This window comes from Mirounga leonina, unplaced genomic scaffold (genome assembly GCF_011800145.1).
Source record: "Mirounga leonina isolate KUSES-001 unplaced genomic scaffold, KU_Mleo_1.0 Mir_82, whole genome shotgun sequence".
NCBI classification, from domain to species: domain Eukaryota; kingdom Metazoa; phylum Chordata; class Mammalia; order Carnivora; family Phocidae; genus Mirounga; species Mirounga leonina.
The window spans coordinates 27,099,578-27,126,231 of NW_023270825.1; the positions used below are offsets into that span (position 1 = coordinate 27,099,578).

General features: G+C 38.0%; 1 protein-coding gene across 5 annotated transcripts in view; it reads right to left on the reverse strand.

Moving 5' to 3' along the window:
- Positions 1-26,654, reverse strand: part of LIN52 (lin-52 DREAM MuvB core complex component) — a 128,077-nt gene that overhangs the window by 19,998 nt on the left and 81,425 nt on the right. The window lies entirely within an intron of this gene.

Sequence of the window (26,654 nt, forward strand, 5' to 3'; positions counted from 1 at the left end):
GTCAGCCATGATGCCTGAAGATTGAAAGCAGAAGAATCTTAATTGTCAGGCATTTGAAAAATGTTGTATTCAGGTGAAAGCTTGTGTCCCTCCATCAACTCTCCTTGCCCTGCCTTCTTTTAAGAGCAAAACAAGACTAGTTTTCAAATATTCAGTCTTTATCATCCCTCTCCCTAATAAAAAACCAAACCAAAACAACAACAACAAAAACCCCAAAGATGTATCTTCAGGAATGAGAGCTATCAAGTTCTTATTTGTATTTTGTATCCTTTTCATAGGGCTTCAGAGGCCCACTTCATCGTTTTGCTTGGTTCCCCTTGCAAGAGTAAACTCAACTGAATGAAAGGCAATGAGATTAAAGCAATGGATGAATACTCTTGGGGTGAGAACTTTTACTAAACACTTAGAAATTTGTGCAGAACATTCATGCTTCAGGGCATGAGTAGTAATACATCGTGGTGAAACATTTATTATGACCAAGGGCTAGTAACTTCGCACAGTCTTAATTTCTTCATCTATAAAGTGAGTAAAGCAATAAATCTATCATGTAAGGTTAAGAAAACAATAACTAGTCAAACTGACTTGATCAGTACACAAAATATTTTGCCTCAAGTTAGAGTAATTTATCCATAGGCTATATTCCACTCTCAGGAAAATCAGGCCAAGATCACCGTATAGATAAATTTCAAATGACTTGGACATTAAGACAATTTTCCTGCTTGGAACATCCCCACTTCAAGGTGCTGGCCGTAACTAAAGTCTACAGAGGATGAAGGCCCAGTCTTCTTGACCCCCAGGGCAGGGAAAGAGTTACATCTTCACACTGAGAAGCCAATAAAAACCTCTCTTGATTATAATTTAGATAAGAACCATTGGATTGAATAATAATGTCTGAAACTCCCCTAGCTGTTTCACCTTGAGACGTCCATCACTGGGTTAAACATGATGCTAATTGCATTTGGATTGATTAATTTCTCTCACTCCTGTCTATTCGAATAACGCTTAACAAAATAATCATAGCACCCAGAGCCAAATCTTTTCCGTCAAAGGAATGAAGCCATCAGAACAGGCAGAGATGAAAGAAATGAAGATGACCCGTAATTACTGCAACGGTGATATCATTACCATATTATACAAAATGAGTGTGGGGGGGGAGGGGGAGTGCAGGGAGGAGAGGCTGAGATTATTTATTTTTTTTAATGGAACCCTACAATCTGAGAATACAGATTTGACGTCAAGTGGAACACACAGAAATATAGAACTTTAAAAAAATACAAATCTTGCTCATGAAATTACAAAATCCAACAAACACTGAGGCCCAAGATACATCAAGTGTCTCAGGCTGTGAGCAGGTATTATTCACGCCACTATTTTTTCATTGCAATAACACTTTGTGTATGACTTGGCATAGGGATTTAAGAGGCTGTCTCCATGCCACAGCATTCCTATAGTTACTGGAGAATTTTTCTTTTCTTTTTTTTTTTTAAAGATTTTTTATTTATTTATTTGAGAGAGAGAATGAGAGACAGAGAGCACGAGAGGGGAGAGGGTCAGAGGGAGAAGCAGACCCCCCGCTGAGCAGGGAGCCCGACGTGGGACTCGATCCCGGGACTCCAGGATCATGACCTGAGCCGAAGGCAGTCGCTTAACCAACTGAGCCACCCAGGCGCCCGGAGAATTTTTCTTTAAACCAGAAAATAATATTATTTTATTTTAATATTGTTAGAAGTGGCCTTGTTTGTAAAATTAGCATCTGGGTTTTAGCAACTGCTAAACTAGTTCTAGTTTAAGACACCAAAGAAAATGTCTATGAATCTTCATGCATGGTTCACTGGACAATATATGGACTTAACTCACTGGCAAGGAAGAATATAATAATAGTTTCCTACTTTCTTATTGTTTGAGATGACCTTTTTAATAGATATAAAACCAATGACTGCGTAGGATTTGAACTTTAGGTCTAAAAACTATCACTTATTAGAAGGTGATCGCAAGTAAATTATGTAGCCTCTCTGTGCCTCAGTTCCTTCATCTATAAAACGGGGATCACTACTGACCTGACTGAGTTGTTGCAATACTTAAGAGAATACATTTAAGTGCTCAGTAAGTGCTGATATAAGAAAAAAAAATTTCCCCCTAAGATTAATTTTATGGTTATTTATAGAACCTTGTATAATTTGGTTATTTCATTTACTAAAGTAATTTAAACAGACACTTTAAAGTACCTTTTATATAAATTTTAACAAATATCTGTGAAATAAATAAAAAGGATACTCAGAAAACGCATCATTTTAATAGGTTAGAAATATCTGGGCGATATTTTTGCTATGGTATTTTAAACATAGAACCATTACTAACTCAAAAACAATAAAAAGATATTGAAATAATTTTATTTAGCTTGGACAAGGTCTATTTTTTATATAACAAATATTCCCAAGTAAAATGAGCGTATGTATTCTGAAATTATAATCATTCAGTAATAAATAAATTAAACCATTTACTACATTAACTGGTATTCACCACTTTCTTTGTAAGAGGCAATGCAATACAGGAAAAAGGGTTTGTCTTATCTGGCTTTGGAATTAGGCCTAGATTTGGTCCAAATCCCAGCCCCTATTTCTAAGTTTCAAGGTTTTGAGCAAGTAAATTTACTTTTCTGAGCATCAGTTTTCTTATCTGTAAAACAGGCATTATAAAGTAGACTTCGCAGAGTTTATGGAATAAAATAATGTATGAAAATCCTTTATACTGCCTGGCATATAGTAGGGAAGTCAATAAATGACGACATTGATCATCTTTTTCCTTCATGTCTCAGCTCAAATGTCACCTTTTCAGAGAGGCCTTCCCTGACTACCCTATTCAAAGTGAATCCTCTTAGCTTATTCTTTCATATCAACCCATTTACTTCCTTCATAGCACTTACCGAAATCTGCAATTAACTTTGTTTATTTAACTTCATGCTCCATGAAGTTCTGTAGAACTTCCTCCTGTATCCCCATCAATTAGAACAATGCCAGGCACACAGCAGGTGGCCAACTATATATCTACTGAAATAATTTATTCATATATGAGGAAAAAGGAACTCTGCTTCCTTTTCAATTCTTTTTTTAAACGAGATTTCATTTATTTATTTGAGAGCGAGAGAGTAGAGCAAAAGAGAGAGAGCACAAGTAGGGGTGAGGGGCAGAGGGAGAGGGACAAGCAGACTCTCCACTGAGCAGGGAGCCCGATATGGTGCTCCATCCCAGGGCCCTGAGATCATGACCTGAGCTGAAGGCAGACGCTTAACTGACTGAGCCGCCCAGGCACCCTTTCCTTTTCAATTCTTGAAATACTGTGTGCAAGAAATTTTTGTTCTAGTAAAACTACATATGCATTTTACCCTCTGACCCAGCAATCCCACTTCTAGGAAACAATCCTAAAGATACACCAGCAGAAGTATTAAATAGGGTATTCATATTTCCATTCATTTTAGAACTATTTGTAATAACTGAGGATTGGAAACAACCCAAATATCTATCTTTATGGAGGGGACTCCTTTTGCTAGAGTAATTTTCAGCTTTTTATATAAAAGGGAATAAAATTACCTACATATTGTTATGGAGAGCTCTTCAGGACATATTGTTAAGTGAAAAAAAAAGTAAGGTGCAGAAGACTGTACATAGCATGTTACCTTATCTGGAAAATTAGGGAAGGGGGAAAATATATATGCATATTTACTTATATTTTCGAAAGAAACTATGGAAGGATTAGGTTTGCTATTAGTTTTTACTAATAAAAATGGATACCTCAGGGATGGAAATAAGAGGGGGAAGAAACAGAGATTGAATGTAGACACTTTGAATGTACTTTATTTTATACGTTTTTCTTTTCTTTTCTTTTTTAGAGGTGGGGAGGGGCAGAGACATAATCTTAAGCAGGCTCCATGCCCAGCATGGAGCACAACATGGGGCCCCCGATCTCATGATCCTAAGATCATGACCTGAGCCAAAATCAAGAGTTGGACTCCCAGGCGCCCCTCATACATTTTTCTTCAAGACACCATATAAATATTTTATATACTGAAAACAAAATTCATTAATTAGAAAAAGGCAATCTCTAAAAATTGAAATAAACAAAACAATTTGAATCCATAAGGTTTGCATAACCAGAGTACAAAAGTTTAAATTATTTTACTTTATTATTTTTTTAATTTAATTTTATTTTAATTTCAGTACAATTAACGAATTTTAAAAGACATTCTGATTGGGGTGCCTAGGTGGCTTAGTCAGTTAAGCATCTGCCTTAGGCTCAGGTCATGATTCCAGGGTCCTGGGATCGAGTTCTGCACAGGGTTCCCTGCTCAGCAGGGAGTCTGCTTCTCCTTCTCCCTTTGACCCTCCTCCCCGCTTGTGCTCTCTCGCTCGCTGTCTCAAACAAATAAAATCTTAAAAAGAAGACATTCTGATTATACATCCCAAGTATATATCATACGGATATAAAAGCAGCAGAGAGGGTGCCTGGGTGGCTCAGTTGGTTGGGCGACTGCCTTCGGCTCAGGTCATGATCCCGGGGTCCTGGGATCGAGTCCCGCATCGGGCTCCCTGCTCGGCAGGGAGTCTGCTTCTCCCTCTGACCCTCCTCCCTCTCATGCTCTCTGTATCTCATTCTCTCTGTCTCAAATAAATAAATAAAATCTTTAAAAAAAAAAAAAAGCAGCAGAGAAATCTTAAACTGCATCCAACAGTCTTGTTACACGTAGTTAATTCTTTTGATGCTAGTTTTATGTTTTACTGTGGGTTAAAGCAAATAATTATGTTAATTATTAGGAGACAACTTTTCAGCATTAAAAGAAAAGAAAATACAAAAAATGTATTGATTATAAAATCAAATACATTAAATAAGAACCCTTTAACATCTTTAATTTGAACTGGGCATACTGGTAGTCACATAATTTCCTTTTCTCTTTTCAAAAACCAAACCAAACCAAACCAAAAACTTATTTACCAACACTGTCTATGGGAAAGGCCTAGAAGCAATGACAGCCCAGTAACAGTGAATACCATTAGTGCTTAGATTTCTACTAAAAGGACCAGGGTTCCTTAGAGAAATGAATGAGATTCGAAGTCTGAGGAAGTACCTGAACCATGGCTAACTTGACATGCCAAAAGCAAGCAATTACCAAAAATCACAAGGGTCGTGTCAAATGACACAGGAGGCGGCCTGCAGGGGCATGCACTCACCAGAAGTGGGACAGTTTTGAGTGTCAAAAGAATAATTATAGTAGATTGAAACACATCAAATATAAACATCCACAATATTTTTTTTTTTTTTTTTAAGACATAGCGAGAGCAGGAACACAAGCAGGGGGAGTGGGAGAGGGAGAAGCAGGCTTCCCGCAGAGCAGGGAGCCCGATGTGGGGCTCAGTCCCAGGACCCTGGGATCATGACCTGAGCCGAAGGCAGACGCTTAACGACTGAGCCACCCAGGCGCCCCACAATAATTTTTAAAAGCCCTCATCACTTCAACTCATTTCATGTTCTGAAAATTGATAAGTAAAAGGAGGGGAAAATCTAGCATTTTCCCTGCCATTCCTATTTGGACTGTATTTCAGGAAAACCAAACAGTTAGTGATTTATCAGAATCACCATCATCATCATCATTACTATAAAAAGGATCAGACTGACACCACCTAAATCCACTGATCTCCATTGAAACTGGAACAAATGGAGGTGATGTGCTTCCTGGTGAAGCTGTAGTAGCAAGCAAACAGTACCACTTACGAGGCATTCTTACCAAAAAGACTGAATCCAAACTCAGTTTCTTCTCTAACTTTATCAGATTCTAGGAAATATGGGGGAAAAGAAGAACATGTGGAACACTACCACCAAGATAAGATCATCAAAATTTAAAATGTGCGGTAGAGGATTGAAAAAAGAAAGCAAAAAAAGAAGAAAAAAAGGAAATAAAATGTGGGAAATCCTGCAGGACAAACAACCCAGTTCTTCAATAATTAAACAGCATGGGGGGAAAAAACTTGGAGGAAGTAGGGGGTGTGGTTATACAGAAGTTTAAGACATTGAGGATTCATATGAACCAAATACAATGTGTTCGGGATCGGGCTGAGATCCTGATTCATACAAACTAATTTTATTTTTTTTTAATTTATTTATTTTAGAGAGAAAGAAAGAGAGAGTGGGCATGTGCCCATGGGGAGGGGTAGAGGGAGATTCTCTGCCCCTCCCCCTGCACTCTCTCTAAAATAAATAAAATCTTGGGTGCCTGGGTGGCTCAGTTGGTTGGGCGACTGTCTTCGGCTCAGGTCATGATCCTGGAGTCCCAGGATCGAGTCCCGCATCGGGCTCCCTGCTCGGCGGGGAGTCTGCTTCTCCCTCTGACCCTCCCCCCTCTCATGTGCTCTCTCTCATTCTCTCTCTCACAAATAAATAAATAAAATCTTTAAAAATAAAATAAAATAAATAAAATCTTTAAAAGACAAAATTTTGAGCCAAATTGGACACAGACTATTAGATGTTATTAAGGAATTATTATTTTATTTTGTTCAGTGTAATAATGGTTTCTTTTTTTTTTTTAAAGATTTTATTTATTTATTCATGAGAGACAGAGAGAGAGAGAGAGAGAAGCAGAGGGAGAAGCAGGCTCCCAAGGAGCAGGGAGCCCGATGTGGGACTCGATCCCAAGACCCTGGGATCATGACCTGAGCCGAAGGCAGACACTTAACCATCTGAGCCACCCAGGTGCCCCATAATGGTTTCTTTTTTTTAAGATTTTATTTATTTGAGAAAGAGAGAGAGCACGCAGAGTGGGGGTGGGGGGTCAGAGAGAGTGGGAGAAGCAGACTCCCCACTGAGCAGGGAGCCTGACCTGGGCTTGACCCCAGGACCCTGGGATCATGACCTGAACCTGAGGGCCGATGCTTAACCGACTGAGCCACTCAGGCACTCCAATGGTGGTGTTTTTTTTTAAAGAAAAAAGCTTTCTCAAAAAAAAAAAAAAAAAAAGGAAAAGAAAAAGGCCTTTTCAGTTAGGATTTCCTTTAAAATACTCCAGCCAACAACAGGAACATAACAAACAGCGTGATACAAGGGAGTAGAGATAAAACAAGAATGGCAGAAAGTTGACAATTACTGAAGATAGGGAAGTGGGTCCATCATAGCATTCTCTCTACTTTAGTTAGTATATGCTTGGAAAATCTCCACAATAAAAAGAAAACCTCACAAATGCTTCTCTGGATATACAGCCTTTTCTCATTATCACCACATATCATAATACAATGAAGAGTAAGCCAGGGAACAGAGACCAGGATAATTCATTCTGCAGAGGGCTTGGAAACGGATGGACAGGGAATGCTTTAGAAAGGGGGTGACTTTTCATGTCATGAATGTTTATCTCCATCGTTAAATTCTTTGGATGAGGAACAAATTACACATGACCAAGCAATCAAAAGCAGATTATATATTTTTTAAAGTCTACCAAATCTAATTCAGGTTAAGCCTAATATTAAGGAGCAGCTGCCCTCCAACCTTTCTCTCTCTTAATTATTTAAGAAATCAAACAGACAAATCTAAGAGCACGGTTTTCAATTTATTCATAAAACAGCCATGAGAGATGCTCTCTGGCTCGACATTCTGCTTCTACAAAATTCTCCAGGAGGTGGAGAGAATGAGTCCTTGGTTACTCATTTATCAAATCTTCTCAGAAAAACCTTTAGAGGTCGGGAGCAAGACTAACTTCAAGCTGTCAGTCCAACAGTTAACAAGTTACAAAAAGGAATAGCTTAATCTAAACTTTCACTAGTCCAACGAAATTTCAACTAGTTTGTCCTCATACTGTCAACAACTGTGTATATAAATGATGACCTCACCAATCCTACTTCACTTTGAACACCCTTTTACTTCATAGATGATTTATACAGTGTAAAACAAATTACATGTTCTAGCTGATAATTTGATTTTTAATTGTTTGCACTGTGGTTTCACATACATGTGGTTCATGTTCTCAATCTGACCAGACAATAAATTCACCAACGGAAGAGACCTTTCAAGATGATTTCCCTGATGGACTTAGAAAAAATTTATAATATACAGGAGCTATCCAGTAAGCCTTCATTTAAAAAATCTTTTTCCTGGGGCGCCTGGGTGGCTCAGTCGTTAAGCGTCTGCCTTACAGTCCTGGGATCGAGTCCCACATCGGGCTCCCTGCTCGGCGGGAGGCCTGCTTCTCCCTCTCCCACTCCCCCTGCTTGTGTTCCCTCTCTCGCTGTGTCTCTCTCTGTCAAATAAATAAAATCTTAAAAAAAAAAACTTTTTCCTCTAAAATCATGTAGTAATACAAAGGTACAACAATTACTGCCTTCATTTGACCATGAATTTCTTTTAAAACCACATCACAATCAGGTAAGAATTTGATTGTATGATATGTCTACTTGGGAAGTAATATGGTAGGGGTTATTTTCCTTCTGATTAGAAATAACAGCTAGTTAACCTTCTATTTCTTTTTTTCCCCCAGAATATCTGGCTATGATGTTTCCAAATAATCATATTTACAATATTCATGAATTATTAATTTAAAATAATTAGAACACAAAAATATCCTCAACCAGAAAATTATATTCTACTGTGTATTACTGAACTCCAGAGCTTAACCAATACATAGTTAACATACAGTAAACATGTATTAAATGAAAAAAACTTTTGACAGTACAAGCCATAATTTAGGATCTTAAGAACAATTCATGGGTAGGGGCACCTGGCTGGCTCAGTCGGAAGAGCATAAGACTCTTGATCTCAGGATTGTGAATTCGAGCCCCACCTGGGGTGTAAAGATTACTTAAATAAACAAATCTTAAAAAAAAAAAAAAACAATTTATGGGTAATCAATATAATTAAATATAATGGGGGACCCAGATGTCCATTGACAGATGAATGGATAAAGAAGATGTAGTATATATATACAATGGAATATTTTTTTTTTAAAGATTTTATTCATTTATTTGACAGAGAGACACAGCGAGAGAGGGAACACAAGCAGGGGGGAGTGGGAGAGGGAGAAGCAGGCTTCCCGCCGAGCATGGAGTCTATGTGGGGCCCGATCCCAGGACCCTGGGATCATGACCTGAGCCGAAGGCAGACGCTTAACGACTGAGCCACCCAGGTGCCCCTATATACAATGGAATATTACTCAGCCATCAAAAAATGAAATCTTGCCATTTGCAACAACGTAGATGGAATTAGAGGGTATTATGCTAAGAGAAATAAGTCAGTCAGAGAAAGACAATTATCATATGATCTCACTGATATGTGGAATTTAAGAAACAAGGCAGAGGATCATAGAAGAGAGGAAGAAATGAAACAAGACAAAACCAGCGAGGGAGACCAAACTGTAAGAGACTCTTAATCTTAGGAAACAAACTGAAGGTTGCTGGAGGGGAGGGGGGTGGGGGGAAGGAGTGGCTGGGTGATGGACATTGGGGAGGGTATGTGTTGTGGTGAGCACTGGGTGTTATGTAAGACTGATAAATCACAGACCTGTACCCCTGAAACAAATAATATATTCTATGTGAATTAATTGAATTTAAATTAAAAATAAATTAATTTAAAAAATATGATGGGGAATCTGGTTAGATATTATAATGATTAATAATTAAATTTAAAATATCTTTTTCATTAATTTTATTTGCATTCAAACCAATACAGAAGTAAAGTGAAAAGAAGCATTTTTTTTTTTTTTAAAGATTTTATTTATTTATTTGACAGAGAGATAGAGAGCACAAGCAGAGGGAGTGGCAGAGGGAGAGGGAGAAGCAGGCTCTGCACTGAGCAGGGAACCCGATGCGGGACTCGATCCCAGGACCCTGAGATCATGACCTGAGCCGAAGGCAGACGCTTAACCATCTGAGCCCCCCAGGCGCCCGAAGGTTAGAGTTCTAAACGAGTTTCATTAAGCAGTCAACAAGTTCTTACTGTGTGCTCACATATACTCTTATAATTGCAGATGATGAGACACCAAAAGAGATCAACCAGTCTTCCTCAGAAAACCCCTCCCAGTTCCTGTGGGCACAAAGTTTGCTCATTAACAGCTTAACTGTGTTCTGTGTAGATACTTGTAGAGAGCTTTGTAATCATGGAGTACTTTTTTCCCCCAAGACCTTAAAAAGACGGCTAGGTGGGAAAATCAGGAACAGGGATCCATTTTAATATACTGGAGGTCTTTCAGATAGCTTAGTTAGAATCTGTATCCTATATCAGTGGTTCTCAAAGTGTGGTCCCTGGACCAACTACACTAGCATCACCTTGGGAACCTGTCAGACATACAAATTCTTATATCCTCATCCCAGATCTACTGAATCAGAAATTCTAGAGGTTGGGCCCAATAATCTATGTTTTACAAGCCTGTCAGGTGATTCTGATGGATGCTAAAGTATGACTACCACAAATCTACATTATCCAGGCTTTCTGATTTTGTCTCCAGTTCTCTGCAGTTCTAATTCATTACCAAAAGAGAAAGCATGGTTTTATTATATTAAAATTATGATCTGAAAGTTAAAAACTGAAGAGACTATCTTTTAGAAAATATGAGCAACAAAGAGAGAAATTAAAATATTCAGCTAAAGGATTAGAATTTTGTTTTTAAGAAGGCTTCACATCCAACTTGGGGTTTGAACTCACAACCCCCATATCAAGAACTGCATGCTCTACCGAGCCAGCCAGGCGCCCCCATGGGATTAGAATTCTTACTAAAACTTTAGCTCTATCTCTGTTGTCACGACTGTGCTTAGTATTAAAGCTACCATACAATCCTTAACCTTGAGAATCTTGACAGAAGACAGACTGGAAAATAAACAATTATCAAACAATGTCATGAAAGCTATATAAGAGAACAGACATGAGCCATACTTAATTCTGCACAAGGTTTGGTTTGGATGGGCAAGAAAAAGCTTTAGAGAAAGGGGTGATGTTGAACTGAGCCTTTAGAAATGTACTATCTAGGAACACCTAGACAAACTAAGGACAGCTCCTTTTTAAAAGCTTTCCACTAGGCCACTGGTATAAAATGCAACTGAATGTTATGAAATAGATCTTAAAACCCCTAAGAACCTGCTTAAAAGCCCTAAGTACCTGCTTAATTCCCAGCACTGTTTGGGACTTCTTGTAGCTACCAAAGTAATATAAAACATAGCCCTACTTTTAAGAAATTAAACCACAAATAATGAATTTAGCCTATCCAAAATTTGGCAGAAACTAAGGCAATTGTAACTATTCTTCATCATATTCTGTTGAGCAAAAAACTGTGACAGTCAAGAACCAAAACACAATTAAGTCAAGTGATCTGTTTCTAAGTCCAGTTTCCTCTCAAGACTGAAGTTTTCACATGATTTACAAAAAATGGAGACATCTACCATGCTTTTATATAAAAAGATTTACTTAAATACTTTTATTTTTTTGTTTGAAAGAAATAGATGCTTTATAAAGTCCAGGCTGGATAATGCTATCTTTTTTTTTTTTTTTTAAGATTTTATTGATTAACTTGACAGAGAGAGACACAGCGAGAGAGGGAACACAAGCAGGGGGAGTGGGAGAGGGAGAAGCAGGCTTCCCGTGGAGCAGGGAGCCCGATGCGGGGCTCGATCCCAGGACCCTGGGATCATGACCTGAGCCGAAGGCAGACGCTTAACGACTGAGCCACCCAGGCGCCCTGGATAATGCTATCTTAATGAACTAAAAATCCTTGGGCTTGTAAGATCAACCTGATCTAATTCCATGAAACAGCCAAATCTTAAATCACAGTTTTTTCCTCTATTACTCATGTTGATTTCAATAAACTAGCATTTCTGTAACCAAACATATCTGACTGAACCTTATGTTTTCAGAAGGTAGAGAGACTTAAAAGCTAGCTCTCATAATTTGCTAAAAGTTTATTTTAATAAAGACTACTTAGTAAGTTGCCAGTAATCTAGCTCTGATTTGATTATGGGGTCCTATTTCTAATAAATAAACCCCCAGATCCAGAACTGAGTCAAAGGCCAGAAGACAATGTGAATAATAAACTTAAATATTCTTACTATTAATCACATTCTCTGAACTGCTTTTTAAAAAAATTATGTTATGTTAGTCACCATATAGTACATTATTAGTTTTGATGCAGTGTTCCATGATTCACTGTTTGCGTATAACACCAGTGCTCCATGCAATACGTGCCCTCCTTAATACCCATCACCGGGCTAACCCATCCTCCCACCACCCCTCCCCTCTAAAACCCTCAGTTTGTTTCTCGGAGTCCATAGTCTCTCATATCTGAACTACTTTCTTAATGACTACCCAAGTTCAGCTTAAGTTACTGGGTACATTCACTTCATTTATACAATCAATGATGTGTCTTTGAGGTTAATGTCAACACAGAAATTAAATTCTATATGCCAGAAGCTGTTCAGCATTCCAAATCTATAAATTCTTTCAGTTTCACTCTAAGCAAAAACAAAATAAGAATGTATAAGATTAAAAATAACAAAACAGAGGATATGACCTAATGTTGTCATTCAGCTTTTCATGCTCCCAAATAGCCAACCAACTGTAAATGAATTCACAATAAGCCATTCTTCTCCAATCTAGCTCAGGATATGAAATATCAAACTCCAGAGTCCTTTGAAATGGGATCCAACAGAGTGATGAAAGCAAACAGGGCATTTCGCTCAGTTTTAAAGTGACTCCAAAAGACAAAGGAGAGACTACTAAATGCTTGAGTTACCTACTAGTTTAGCAAAGTGTACTTAGATCATTGGATAATATATGTTATACTAAGTTAAAACTATATCCAGGGAATTCTAATACAAATCGTAAGATATAAGCTATGAATACATCCCCACATCAAAAGAAAGTTTAAAATGGTGATGACACAAAACCTTGTACATGAATATTCACAGCAGCATTATCATAATAGCCAAGAACTGAAAATAACCAAATGTTCATCAACTGATGAATAATGTGGTATATCCATATAACAGAATACTATTTGGCAATAAAAAGGAATGAAACCCTTAGACAAAAAGGAGGTTAGTGATTATTTAGGACCAGTTGGGGAGGAGTGGAGTTGGGGGGATGGGAGAGACTGCTAATTAATAGGTATGGGGTTTCTTTTCGGGGTGATGGACATATTCCATACAATTAGACTGTCATGATGTTTGCACATTCCTGTGAATATACTAAAAACTCACTGACTTGTATACTTTAAAAAGGTAAATTTTATGGTATGTGGAACATATCTCAATAAATCTTTTATAAAAATGGGTAGTGTGTACAGCTGTGCCAAAATTAAATGCACAAGTGTAAAAAGCTCCTTGGGCTCAAGTAAAATCCTTCATAAAAAGACCTCACACAGAGAGTATCCAAGGCAATAGAACATGAGTTTCTCTACTAAAGACACAGGCATCCAGTTCTTACCTCTGTCCTACAGCACAAAGGAAAATAGCCCTTTCCTCCTGGTTTTGTTCTTACTAAAGAAGTGACTGAAAAATCTAACCAGTGGTTTTTTTTTTTTTATTTTTATTGTTATGTTAATCCCCATACATTACATCATTAGTTTTAGATGTAGTGTTCCATGATTCATCGTTTGTGCATAACACCCAGTGCTCCATGCAGAACGTGCCCTCCTCAATACCCATCACCAGGCTAACCCATCCTCCCACCCCCCTCCCCTCTAGAACCCTCAGTTTGTTTTTCAGAGTCCATCGTCTCTCATGGTTCATCTTAACCAATCAGTGTTTTTGATAAAAGATCTGGGCGTTGGAACATTATTGCCATATACTTCAAGAGAAAATATACTTCATAAATTCAATTGTGTAAATTCAGATAACATCAGAATTTGTATTTATGATGTACTTTCAGAAAGCAAAGAAACTATATTTTGAATTAAAATAACTACAGTACTTAGATTACTTAGACACTATGAATAATTATTTGAAAAATGTTCCTTTTGTTTAATGACTAAATATTCATCCCAGGAAGTCAGAATGCAATTAGATTTAATATAAGTAGATTAGATTAATGCAAATGCATTAAATGCAAAAACATTTAACAAAGCTATATATTTAAACATCAAAATCCATGAAATGAAAGATTAAGGTTGCTATGAAAACTAAGTAATCCTCAGTACATGTAAATAATTGGTTAAATGTAATAACTGAATTAGCAATCCTCACTCAGATCATGAGCAATGTAGGTAACTTCATTTGCACAAAAGCATTTAATTGTAGACTTTCTGTGTGCTCATTATAGTGTTATGCTCTGAAAATACTAAGAATAATAATGCTGATAGTTTCTTTTTAAAATTTGGTTCATTCACTATGTGTTTACTGGACATAGCTTCATATAGGATTAGTAACGCTCACCTGTTCACATTCACATTTTGAAGAGATTAAAAGATTCAGGTAATCACTATAGAAGCTAACACAATCATTCTTTTTTTTTTTTTTTAAAGATTTTATTTATTTTTTTAGAGAGCGAGCGAGAGAGAAACAGCATGAGAGGGGAGAGGGTCAGAGGGAGAAGCAGGCTCCCCACCGAGCCGGGAGCCCGATGTGGGACTCGATCCCAGGACCCTGGGATCATGACCTGAGACGAAGGCAGATGCTTAACCATCTGAGCCACCCAGGCACCCCCTAACACAATCATTCTTATGGTATAATTTCTCACTGGGTCCCTAAGAACCTCCGTAATTGTCACACTAGTCACTGGTTGTCCTTCTGTCCTGTGTGGCTATTTGAGTAGAATCATGTTCTGATCTGAACACATTCTTATATTCTTAATATATTTGTGAGGCAAAGTTCTCACTTGTTCTAGTAAGTGCCATCTTTCCTTGGTGTTAATGTGATAGTATGCTTCTGACCCCTTACTTAGAACAAGTTGTATGCTGCTCCACACATCACATAACCTGCTCAGTCCTAAGTTTCATCTGACGGGTGTCACTGTACCGTTAATGCGTTTATTACACATTGTTCAGAGTTTATAGCACACCCGGTGAAGAGTTTGTGGGTTAAGAACTACAATCGCTAACATTTTTGAGTGGTGATTATATGCTGAGTACTATTCAAAGCACTTAACATGTGTTATCATTATTTAAAATCCTCACAGTAAGTAGAAACCTCACAAATAGGTACCACTTAGCACGGAGAGGTTACTTAACTTGCTCAAGTTTATACAGCTAGTAAGTGGGAGAGGCAGGATTAGAACCCAGCTGCCTTAACTCCAGAGCCTGTACTCTCAGCTACTTTGCTACAGTTATCTCCCCATGGTTCCTGACCTAAAGGAGTTCACAGACTAGAGATACAGACATCATTTATTGAATAGTTTGCTACTGGCTGTAACAGAGCACTGTACAGAAGCTCAGAAAAAGGGCCAGGAAAATGGACAAAGCACTCCAGGGATAAGAAATGGCATTCAGTATTTCAAACACTCCAGGTATAAATTTCCCAAGAGATGTGAATTAGATTTGTCTTAAGAATTACAGTGATATAGGGGCACCTGGGTGGTGCCGTTGGTTAAGCCTCTGCGTCTTGGTTTTGGCTTGGGTCGTGATCTCAGGGTTGTGAGATTGAGCCCCACGTTGGGATGTGCACTCAGTGTGGAGTCAGCTTTGGTTTCTCTCTCACTCTGTCCACCCTCCCCCAATAAATAATTAATTTTTTGAGGAAAAAAAAGAATTACAGTGATAAAAACTCAACACCCAAAAAACAACTAATCCAATTAAAAAATGGGCAGAACACATGAATAGACATTTTTCCAAAAATGACATAGAGATGGCCAACAGACACATGAAAAGATGCTCAACATCACTCATCATCAGGGAAATGCAAATCAAAACTACAATGAGATATCACAATTTTCAGAATGACTAAAATCAACAACACAAGAAATAACGTGTTGGCGAGGATGCGGAGAAAGGGGAACCGTCTTGCACTGTTGGTGGGAATGCAAACTAGTATGGCCACTCTGGAAAACAGTATGGAGGTTCCCCAAAAAGTTAAAAATAGAATTACCTTATGATCCAGTAATCACACTATGGGGTATTTACCCAAAGAATACAGAAACACTAATTCAAAGGGATACGTGCACACCGATGTAGCAGCACTATCTACAATAGCCAAATTATGGAAACATCAACCGATGCATGGATAAAGAATATGTAGTATATACATACAATGGGCTATTATTCAGCCATAAAAAAGAACAAAATCTTGCCATTTTGCAAGGACGTGGATAGAGCTAGAGAGTATTATGCTTAGTGAAATAAGTCAGAGAAAGACAAGTACTGTATGATTTCACTCATAGGTAGAATTTAAGAAACAAAACAAATGATCATAGTGGGGAGAAAAGAGAGAGGCAAACCAAGAAACAGACTCTTAACTATGAGAACAAACTGATGGTTACCAGAGGGGAGGTGGGCAGGGAGGAGGCAGAGGGGGGTTGGGCTAAATAGGTGATGGGGATTAAGAAGTGCACTTGCTGTGATGAGCACAGGGTGTTGTATGAAAGTGTTGAATCACTAAATTGTACACCCCAAACTAATATTATACTGTATGTTAACTGGAAATAGTTTAAATAAAAAGTTTTTAAAAATTAAAAAAAAAAAAGAGTTAAAGACATATGAGAATACTGGATCTAAATTCACTTTCTAATCTCCAGGTCTACATAAATGCACTCTTTACTTACATAACGTCTGTTTATACTTTTTAGATAACTTAAAAAAAAGTTTTTAGTATAGTGGCTTTTGTTTTCCTTCTAGTTCATGATATTTATTTAGGTTTTCTTTAATGTTTCTCAATAAAATGTACAATTTTCTCCATAAAGGTTTTACAAAATTTTGGTAGATCAAACCCTTAAGTATCTTAAATTCTTCTTAAATTGGGAAGTTATCCTTTAAAACTATGTTATATTCTACTTGTTTCTGGTGTATAAAATACAATAGACTTTTGTTTTTATATAATGGTTTTATAAAAAGTACAATTTCAAACTGGTGTATTCTATTCAATACTACCAGTTCTCCAGGCAGAGAATATCATATGGACATTTGTTTGTGTGCCCATATTTGAATGAACCCAACATTTGCTTTGTGTATGTATGCCAAGCAAGAGGGATGATGGGATAACATCATCTGTAATTCTTTAATTACTTTGCACTTGCACTATTTCCATGGGATTTAAATCATTCTCATGTTTCTGTTAAGACTTTAAGTGCAGTCTGAGTGCAGGATAATTTGAACCCCCGAAAGGTTGAAAAATTAGTGAAGAATATAGTGCAGCAAGAAAAATGCATCTTCCAAAAGATGATGCTCTCACACTCTATCTCCACTACCATCCCCTATCAAATCTTCTCTTCTTCCCTTGGTAAACACAATCAAGTTTCATTACATTATGTTTGTTATACAATCTGTATTTACGTACTTTCAAATTATTTTTTTAAAAGATTTTATTCATTTATTTGAGAGAGACAGCACGAGTGGAGGGGAGGGGCAGAGAGAGGGAGAAGCAGACACCATGCTGAGCAGGGAGCCCAATGCAGGGCTTAATCCCAGGACCCTAAGATCATGACCTGAGCCAAAGGCAGATCCTAACTGACTGAGCCACCCAGGTGCTCAAATTCTAACTTATTACTTAAACATTGTCATAGTTCAGTTTATATATTTTTCTACCCATGAAATTTGTTTGGATATCTTAGGTTGGGATGGAATGTACCATAGTTTTTCCTACTAAAATTAATAAAAATAGTTTTGTAATTTTTCAGAAGCACACTCAATATAACAGAGAGATAGATATATTTATTCAAGTACAGGTTCTGTGAAATGTGTCCCATCAGGAAACGTGTAGTTCCTCCCTTCAAGACCCCAAATCTCCCCTCAAAATCCAAAATAAATTTCAACTAACTTGCTCTCTGAAAGTTAACCTTCTTGAGCTATAACTTACATATAATACATTGTACTCATTTTATTTTTTATTTTTTAAGATTTATTTGACAGAGAGACACAGCGAGAGAGGGAACACAAGTGGGGCGGTAGGAGAGGGAGAAGCAGGCCTCCTGCTGAGCAGGGAGCCCGATGCGGGGCTCGATCCCAGGACCCTGGGATCATGACCTGAGCCGAAGGCAGACGCTTAACGACTGAGCCACCCAGGCGCCCCTACGTTGTACTCATTTTAATCATACAGTTTGATGATGTTTAAAATTCCATGTCATTTAATCATGATACAGAATACTTGTATCAATCCAAATCATTCCCTTTATCCTTTTGCAATCAACCCCAATATCACCACAGTCCTAGACAACCACTCATCTACTTTCTGTCACTACAGATTTGCCTTTTCTAGAATTTCATATGAATAAAATTATATATACAGTAGGTACTCTTCACCATAACATTTTTAATATTCATCCATATTGTTCTATGTATCAATAGTTTGGTGCTTTTTAGTGCTGAGTAGTGTTCAACTGTATGGATATACCATAAAATGTTTACTCATTCACCTGTTGATAGGCCTTTGGGATGCTTCCAACTTATGGTTATGAAAAAAAAACTGTTGTGAATATTTTGTACAGTCTTCATACAGACATATGTTTTCATTTATCTCAAGTACCAAATTAGGAGTGGAACTGTAAGGCTAGATGGTAAACGTACGTCTAACATTATAATAAACTGCCAAACTTTTCCGAAGTGGCTATACCATTTTACATTCCCTTCAGCAATATAAGTTTCCAGTTGTCCCACATCCTCCCCAGCACTTGCATTATCCATCTTTAATTTTAGCTATCCTAATGGGCATGTAGTGGTATCTCATTGTCGTTTTTACTTTGCACAATTTCTCTGATGACTAATGATGTTAAGCACACTTTCACATGTTTCTTGGCCATTATTAATCTTCCATTTTTAGATTATTCATCTTTCTATTATCAAATACATTTAAAATATATATTGTGGGTAAAGTTCCTCATCAAGTACGGTTGATTCTCATTATTCTAGGTAGTTATGTTCTATAATGTCACCATGAACAGTGAGTTAGTAGATACTGAACCACTGCTCCTACGGGAAATACTGGGCTAGGTTCCTGAGAGCCTCTGGTCACAACGTTTTAGTCAACCAGTCAACACAAAACCTCGTTTGTTTCTGTTTATTTAATACATATTGCTGATTCATTAACATTAAACTCCCAGCCAACAACACTATAACTCATGCCTGGATGAAGCTTATCTCACGCATGTATTTTCTCCAATAGGCACCATTACAACCTTGTACTTAGGAACACTGGATGGCACTACAGCATTGTACTTTGGGGGCTGTTCTAAAACTGCAAAATCTTCAACAAAAAGAATAAAAATGCAAGATACATGGCACTAAATAAACAGGCCACAAAAATGACACTTGTTTATAGTATGAAAAATAAACAAGAAGGCAGAGCATCACCTTGTATGACACTAGCTAGGAGCATGCATGTAGGGCAACTAAAATTTTTACCACCTTGGGCATGTCCACAAATGATCATGAAAGCACCTCAAATACAGACTTTGGGGTTTTAATTTTAGCAAAGAGGTGAATTCACAAACACAGAATCCATGAATGAGGATCAAGTGCGTATGTATTGCAAATATATTATCCCCATCTCTGCTGATTTGTCAGTCTTTCTGTGATTTGTCTCTTCAATTTCTTTTTTAAGATTTTATTTATTTTTTTGAGAGAGAGAGCGCCTGAGCGAGTGCACGACCAGGGCAGGGGGAGGGGTAAGGGGGAGGGGTAGAGGGACAAGCAGACTTCCTGCTAATCAGGGAGCCTGACTCGGGGTCAGGTCAATCCTAGGGCCCCAAGATCATGACCTGAGCTGAAGGCAGATGCTTAACCAACTGAGCCACCCAGGTGCCCCTGTCTTTTCATTTTCTTAACGGTATCTTCTGAAGAGCAGAAGTTTTTAATTTTGAAGAAGTACAATTTATCAAGTTTTTGCTTTATGGTTCATGCTGCTTCTGTTATCTAAGAAATCTTTTGGCTATCCCAAGGATGTGAAGATTTTCTCTTATGCTTTCTACTAGAAGTTTTACATTTGTTATCTATTTTGTGTTCATTTTTTTTCTGTTGTGTGGTAAAGGTCAAGGTTAATTTTTTTTAAGATTTTATTTATTTGTTTTGAGAGAGAGACAGCACAAGTGAGTGGGAGGGGCAGAGGGAGAGGGAGAAGCAGGCTCCCTGCTGAGCAGGAAGCCCAATGCAGGACTCGATCCCAGGACTCTGGGATCATGACCTGAGCCGAAGGCAGACACTTAACTGACTGAGCCACCCAGGTGCCCCGTAGATTCCTTAGATTTCTATGTAAACAATCATATCATCTTTGAATAAAGACAGTTTCACTTCTTTTCCAATCTGTAGACCTTTAATTTCTTTGTCTGTCTTTATTTCACCAGTTACGATCTCTTGTAAAATATCAAATAAAAATGCTAAAAGCAGACATCCTTGTCTTGTTCCCAGTCTCAGGGAGAAAGCATCCAATCTTTCATGACTAAGTATGATGACAGATGTTTTTTGTATATCATATAGACTTTAACAATAGGCGTAAGTCCAGAATGCTTACTATCTTCCCTATGATTTGTAGCAGAAAGAACAGGGTTTCAGAAAAGGAAAGGGACTGACGATTGCTCAATTTTAGGAGAGGAAGGAAGAGAAGCAGAGCTTATAGTATGAACTACTCATCATTTTATTTTTACTATCAAGTCTTATATACTAAAAAAAACCCACCTGTCTATATCTATTTAATTTCTTCTGTTTTTAGTCAGAAAGAAAATGGAACATTCAAACTCCAAAACCACTTCTAAAATGTTAAATAAGATACTGTGGAGTTCACCTCACCAAGAATTACTTTTATTTTTCTTTTGCAGATGTAATTTGGCAAAATGTAGCACTATAAATTCTGGCAGGTAATCAAATAAATTAATATTTCATATTCACCTTGGATACACACAAAAAGGGAAGAAATGCTCATTAATAATTGTGAATTGGATTGAGAATCTGAAGATATAAAAAACCTAAAAATGTGAAAAAGGCTAGTCTTAGTAAAATTTAGATGAAAATTATAGTTAACCCTTGAACAATGTGGGGGTTGGAGTGCCCACCCCCTGTGCAGGCAAAAATCCATGTGTAACTTTTTTTTTTTTTTTTAAGATTTATTTATTTATTTGAGAGCGAGAATGAGAGAGAGAGTACATGAGAGGGGGGAGGGTTAGAGGGAGAAGCAGGCTCCCCGCCGAGCAGGGAGCCCGACGCGGGACTCGATCCAGGGACTCCAGGATCATGACCCGAGCTGAAGGCAGTTGCTTAACCAACTGAGCCACCCAGGCGCCCCCATGTGTAACTTTTGACTCCCCCAAAACTTAGTTACTAATAAACTACTGTTGACCAGAAGCCTTAACAGATAACAGATAACATAAACAAGTCGATTAACATAATTTTGTATGTTATACATATTAAATACAATATTCTTACAATAAAGTATGCTAGAAAAAATGTTAAGATAATCATAAGGAAGAGAAAATGCATTTACAGTATTGTACTGTAAAAAAAAATCCATGTATAAGTGGACTCGGGCAATTAAAACTTGTGTTGTTCAGAAGCCAACTATACTTGGGGCGTCTGGTGGCTCAGTCACTGGGTGTCTGCCTTCAACTGGGGTCATGATCCCAGGATCCTGGGATTGAGCCTCGCTCCCTGCTCTGCGGGAGGCCTGCTCCTCCCTCTACCAATCCCTCTGCTTGTGTTCCCTCTCTCGCTGTGTCTCTCTCTGTCAAATAAATGAATAAAATCTTAAAAAAAAAAGTCAACAATACTTAACTTTTCTGAACATTGTTAATTGGCAGTATTACCTAGCTTTTCACAAGAGGGCAGCAAGAAGCTTTTCAGTGTAATGAAAGTCCTATTCGAAAGGTATGATGGAATTTCAAGCTATTACATAATTACTGGGGCAATCTGTAAAAACCTTACGAACACAAAGATGAGAAAGATTTCAGGAAGTTCTATAACTTGAGTTATCAAGGCAAGTAACAAACATTTGATCCCTCCTTCAAAGACTTTATTTTGATAATATAGAAAACATTCTAAGAATGAATAGACCAAAATAACAAATAAACAACCATTAAGACTAAGTATGATAAGGGCCATAATACAGGTAAAGAATAAGTGCTATAGGAGCCCCAAAAGGGAAAGAGCACTATGAAGTCCTAGAAAATTCAAAGCACTAAGTCTGAATTGGGTCTCAAGTGTGAATAAGATATGGACAAGTGGGAAGGGAGGGCCAAGGCATTCTTGATGGCAGTCACAGAAAAGGACAAGACATAGGGTGCTCTGGGAGAGAGAAATGAGGTACAACCTTTAGAAATCCTCACAGATAAATGTTAGAGAAAAGTATACAGCCTGGAAGTACAGGTTCCTAGAAGTGTGTGAAGAGTAATGAAGCTAAAAATGAGGCTACTGGATAAATGTAAAATATGATATTTAATTTAAAAAAAAAAGACTATGCAGGATGGGAGGAGGCACATGATTTGATAACAGAAAAACCTAGAATTTTTAGTTGATTTTTAAGTTCAGTATGAGCCAATTCTGGGAGAAGTAAGTGCTAACCAATAAACACAAATCTTAGTTTCCATTAATAGAAGCAGTTTCCAGATCAAAGGAAACAATAGTGCAGTGCTCAGGGATCAGTCCACAGAGTGCTGTATTCAATTTTCATCATCATATTTTAAGAAAAATGTTGATAGGGTGCCTGGGTGGCTCAGTTGGTTAAGCAACTGCCTTTGGCTCAGGTCATGATCCTGGAGTCCTGGGATCAAGTCCCACATCGGGCTCCCTGCTCAGCAGGGAGTCTGCTTCTCCCTCTCCCGCTCCCCCGCCTCGTGCTCTCTCTCTCTCTCAAATAAATAAATAAATAAAATCTTTAAAAAAAAAAAAAGAAAGATGTTGATAAATTATAATCTATATCCAAAGAAAGGCAACCAGAATGGTTATAGCCACAAAAGGAAGTTAAAAGACAATGCTGGTTTTATTTACTTTCATCTTACCCTTTCAAGCCTGCTTCATCATCTGTATCCCTGTTCTAGGCAATGGGAGTAACATCCACTGAGTCACCTCACTTGGAAACCTGGGAACATCATCCTGGGTCCTTTTCCTTCACTCTCATCTTCAACTGGTGACTAAATCTTGATTCTCTAGCCCAAACATCTCATGTCAACTGCATTTTCTGCCTTGCCACTGCCTTACTTGAGGTCTTCTCCATCTTGCCCCTGGATTCAAACTGATAACCTAACTGATCTCCTGGTCTCAACTTTACTCTCACAAAGCCATTCTTGACACTACGACAATTGAACATGGAGACCAGCTGTTTACTTTGCTGTTGAAAGCAAAAAGAATAGATTCTTTAACTCTCTTGGTTGAAAAGAGTATTTGAAATCACCTAATATAAGCTCCCATCTAATCCCAAACAGCATCTAGTAACATTCCAGAGCTGGTTGAAGACTCTGCCTAAGCATTCCCAGTGATAGGGAACTTGGTACTTTTTGAGAATCCATTTAATTTCTGGACATTTGGGAAGTTCTTCCTTAATATTGTGGCAAAACAACAACAACAACAAAAACAAACAAACCTCTAACTTCACCCCATGGTTCCTAACTCTGTCTGTTGGAACCGGACAAGGTAAATGCCCACAGTTAGTCGAAGCAGACAAAATGAAATGTAAAGGCTCTAATCAAAAATAAGGAAAAACAGGTGAAGTATTAGGGACAACTAAGTCAACAGACAGCAGTTCCCTGAAAACTTTAAGAGCAATAAAACGAAAGCCCTAGCATCTTCCTTGACACTAGGATTCTGTTCAAACCCAGGGGGTTTATAGAAATTGTACAATTCTTTTTTTTTTTTTTTTAAGATTTTATTTATTTATTTGAGAGAGAGAATGAGAGAGAGAGAGCATGAGGGGGGGAGGGTCAGAGGGAGAAGCAGACTCCCTGCCGAGCAGGGAGCCTGATGCGGGACTCGATCCTGTGACTCCAGGATCATGACCTGAGCCGAAGGCAGTAGCTTAACCAACTGAGCTACCCAGGCGCCCGAAATTGTACAATTCTTTTGTGCCTCCTGATATTCAGTATTTCTTCAGATGAAACACACAATAAGGAGAAATAGCATGTGATTCTATAGCCAAACATGGGCGATCCATTAAAAAGACAAGTGACAGCTCAACCCTCTCTCCAGGAACATTTGTCACCTACGCCTTTATCCTTCAGGGATTTCAGTTGAATGACATTTGCTGTAGGTTGATAATTAGTTTTTCTTTCTTTCTTTTTCTTTTTTTTAAAAAAAGCATAGGAGGCCAATGTTGGCTTCTTCCCCATGAGAGACACTAGCCTGAGTGGTTTTGGGAATATATGCCTTGATCAGATTTGCACTATGACTCCTGAATGCATGAGCCATCCCAGCAACACCTGCTCTCCTGACAGGCCACCTGGGACTAGCAGCAAAAGGATCCATCAATTCCACTCTCCCCAGAGAGATCACCCAGACCTAGTGGTAAATGTACAGTTGAGTGCCACATTAAAAAGTAAAATTCCATCCACCAAAACCTACCAGTTACCAGAGGTCAACTTAGCATAGAATTTAATTTTTTTCCCAACTGGACTGCAATCGAACTAAATACTAAGAAAAGTACCACTTATATCAAAGGAGGAAAGATGGGAGGTAGTGAAATTCCTTAATCAAATCTGGTCACCAACATATTGCTAAGGGCTTGTTCTGGAGTTCTATTTCTCATCACAGGGTAGAAATACAGTTGCTTCCTACCCAGAAACTGTGAATTACTTATTTGTATTATAGTAAGTTTGGGCAAGCAGATTTTGTAACACAAAAACTGAAAATATATAAGCAATCACATTTTATTTTGTCAAAGAGAGAGAGAGAGAGAGCATGAGCAGGGGGAGCAGTAGGGAGAGGGAGAAGCAGGCTCTCCCCTGAGCAAGGAGCCCAAAGCGGAACTCGATCCCAGTGCCCTGGGATCATGACCTGAGCAGAAGGCAGAAGCTTATCTGACTGAGCCACCCAGCAATTGCTGGCATCCCAGCAATCACATTTTAATTCAAAGTAATTAGTTTCCTTTTCATAAAGAGAGGTAGACATCTTTTACTTTTGGCCTATTCATATACATTTTCTGTTTTGATTTCATTTAGTTTTCTATTAAACATTATTTAGCTTTGTCATTCTAAATGTTACAAGATCCAGTCTCTGTCCCTCCAACTACCTATTTCACCTGTTTTTAACAATGAATTTTTTTTAATTTAAAGTTATACAGGTACATGTTTCAAAAATCAATTCTATGAGGTTAGTTAAGAAAAACAATAGTTCACCTTTAACTTCTTTTCAGTGGTAACCATTTGACCCTGTTTAGTTGATTATTTTATATTACCCCTGTCTCTACATGACTAAATAACACACTTATATTACTATTGCTTGATTTTTCAATTTGAGGCATTATCTATTGACTTCCCCAAATATAGAAGGTGATGATTTAGCTTTCTCCAGCCCCACCTAAATTCTTCACAATACATGTGCAAGCATCCCATCTCCCATTCTCTTATATATTGTAACTTTACTTAGATCGATATTCACGTCCTACATTATTATGATTATATAATGTTATTTATAGCTAACCCATTGTAATAAACTATGATTACCTTTCCTTTCTTGCATACTTTTTGTTTTCTTTGGGTTTTTAATTTTATTTTCTTCAGATTTTATTTTTAAATAATCTCTAAATCCAATGTGGGGTTCGAACTTACAACCCCAAGATCAAGAGTCGCATGGTCTACCAACTGAGCCAGCCAGGCACCTCTTCTTTGGGTTTTTAAATTTGCTTGGTTTTCAATGTACTTACCCCCCTAATTCAACCACAGTCTATGTCTGCCTGTTGTCTAAATCTTAAGATATTGAGATGTATCCCATAATTTATCAATTTCATCTTCCTGAAGAAGTCTCCAATATGGTCTAATTGTCCTCTGTGCCTGGTTTGCTGCAATCACCCTGGGACTCTTACCCTCTCACCTTGGGAAGCCCCTGTTTTCTATAGCTTATGTCGTCTTCTTTCTTGGCTTATTCCCTCATTCCCTCATGACTTCCAATAGTCCTTAGGAGTTTATGGGAGGTCAATGTTTTTGGATCTTCCATGTCAAAAAATATCTTTATTTCATCTTTTCACCTGAGTTGGCATTCTAGGTTAAAAATAATTTTCCCTCCAGATTCTTTTTTTTTTTCTTAAAGATTTTATTTATTTATTTGACAGAGAGAGAGACAGCGAGAGAGGGAACACAAGCAGGGGGAGTGGGAGAGGGAGAAGCAGGCTTCCCGCGGAGCAGGGAGCCTGATGCGGGGCTTGATCCCAGGACCCTGGGATCACGACCTGAGCCGAAGGCAGATGCTTAACAACTGAGCCACCCAGAAGCCCCTCCCTCCGAATTCTGAAGGCATTGCTCCAATGATCTGGAGCAATGTTGAAGATATTCTGATTCCCATCCTTTGTCTAAAACCTGTTTTTTATCTCTCTTTTCTGGAAGCTTCCAAGATCTTATCTTCTTCCCCAGAGTTCTGAAAATTCATAATG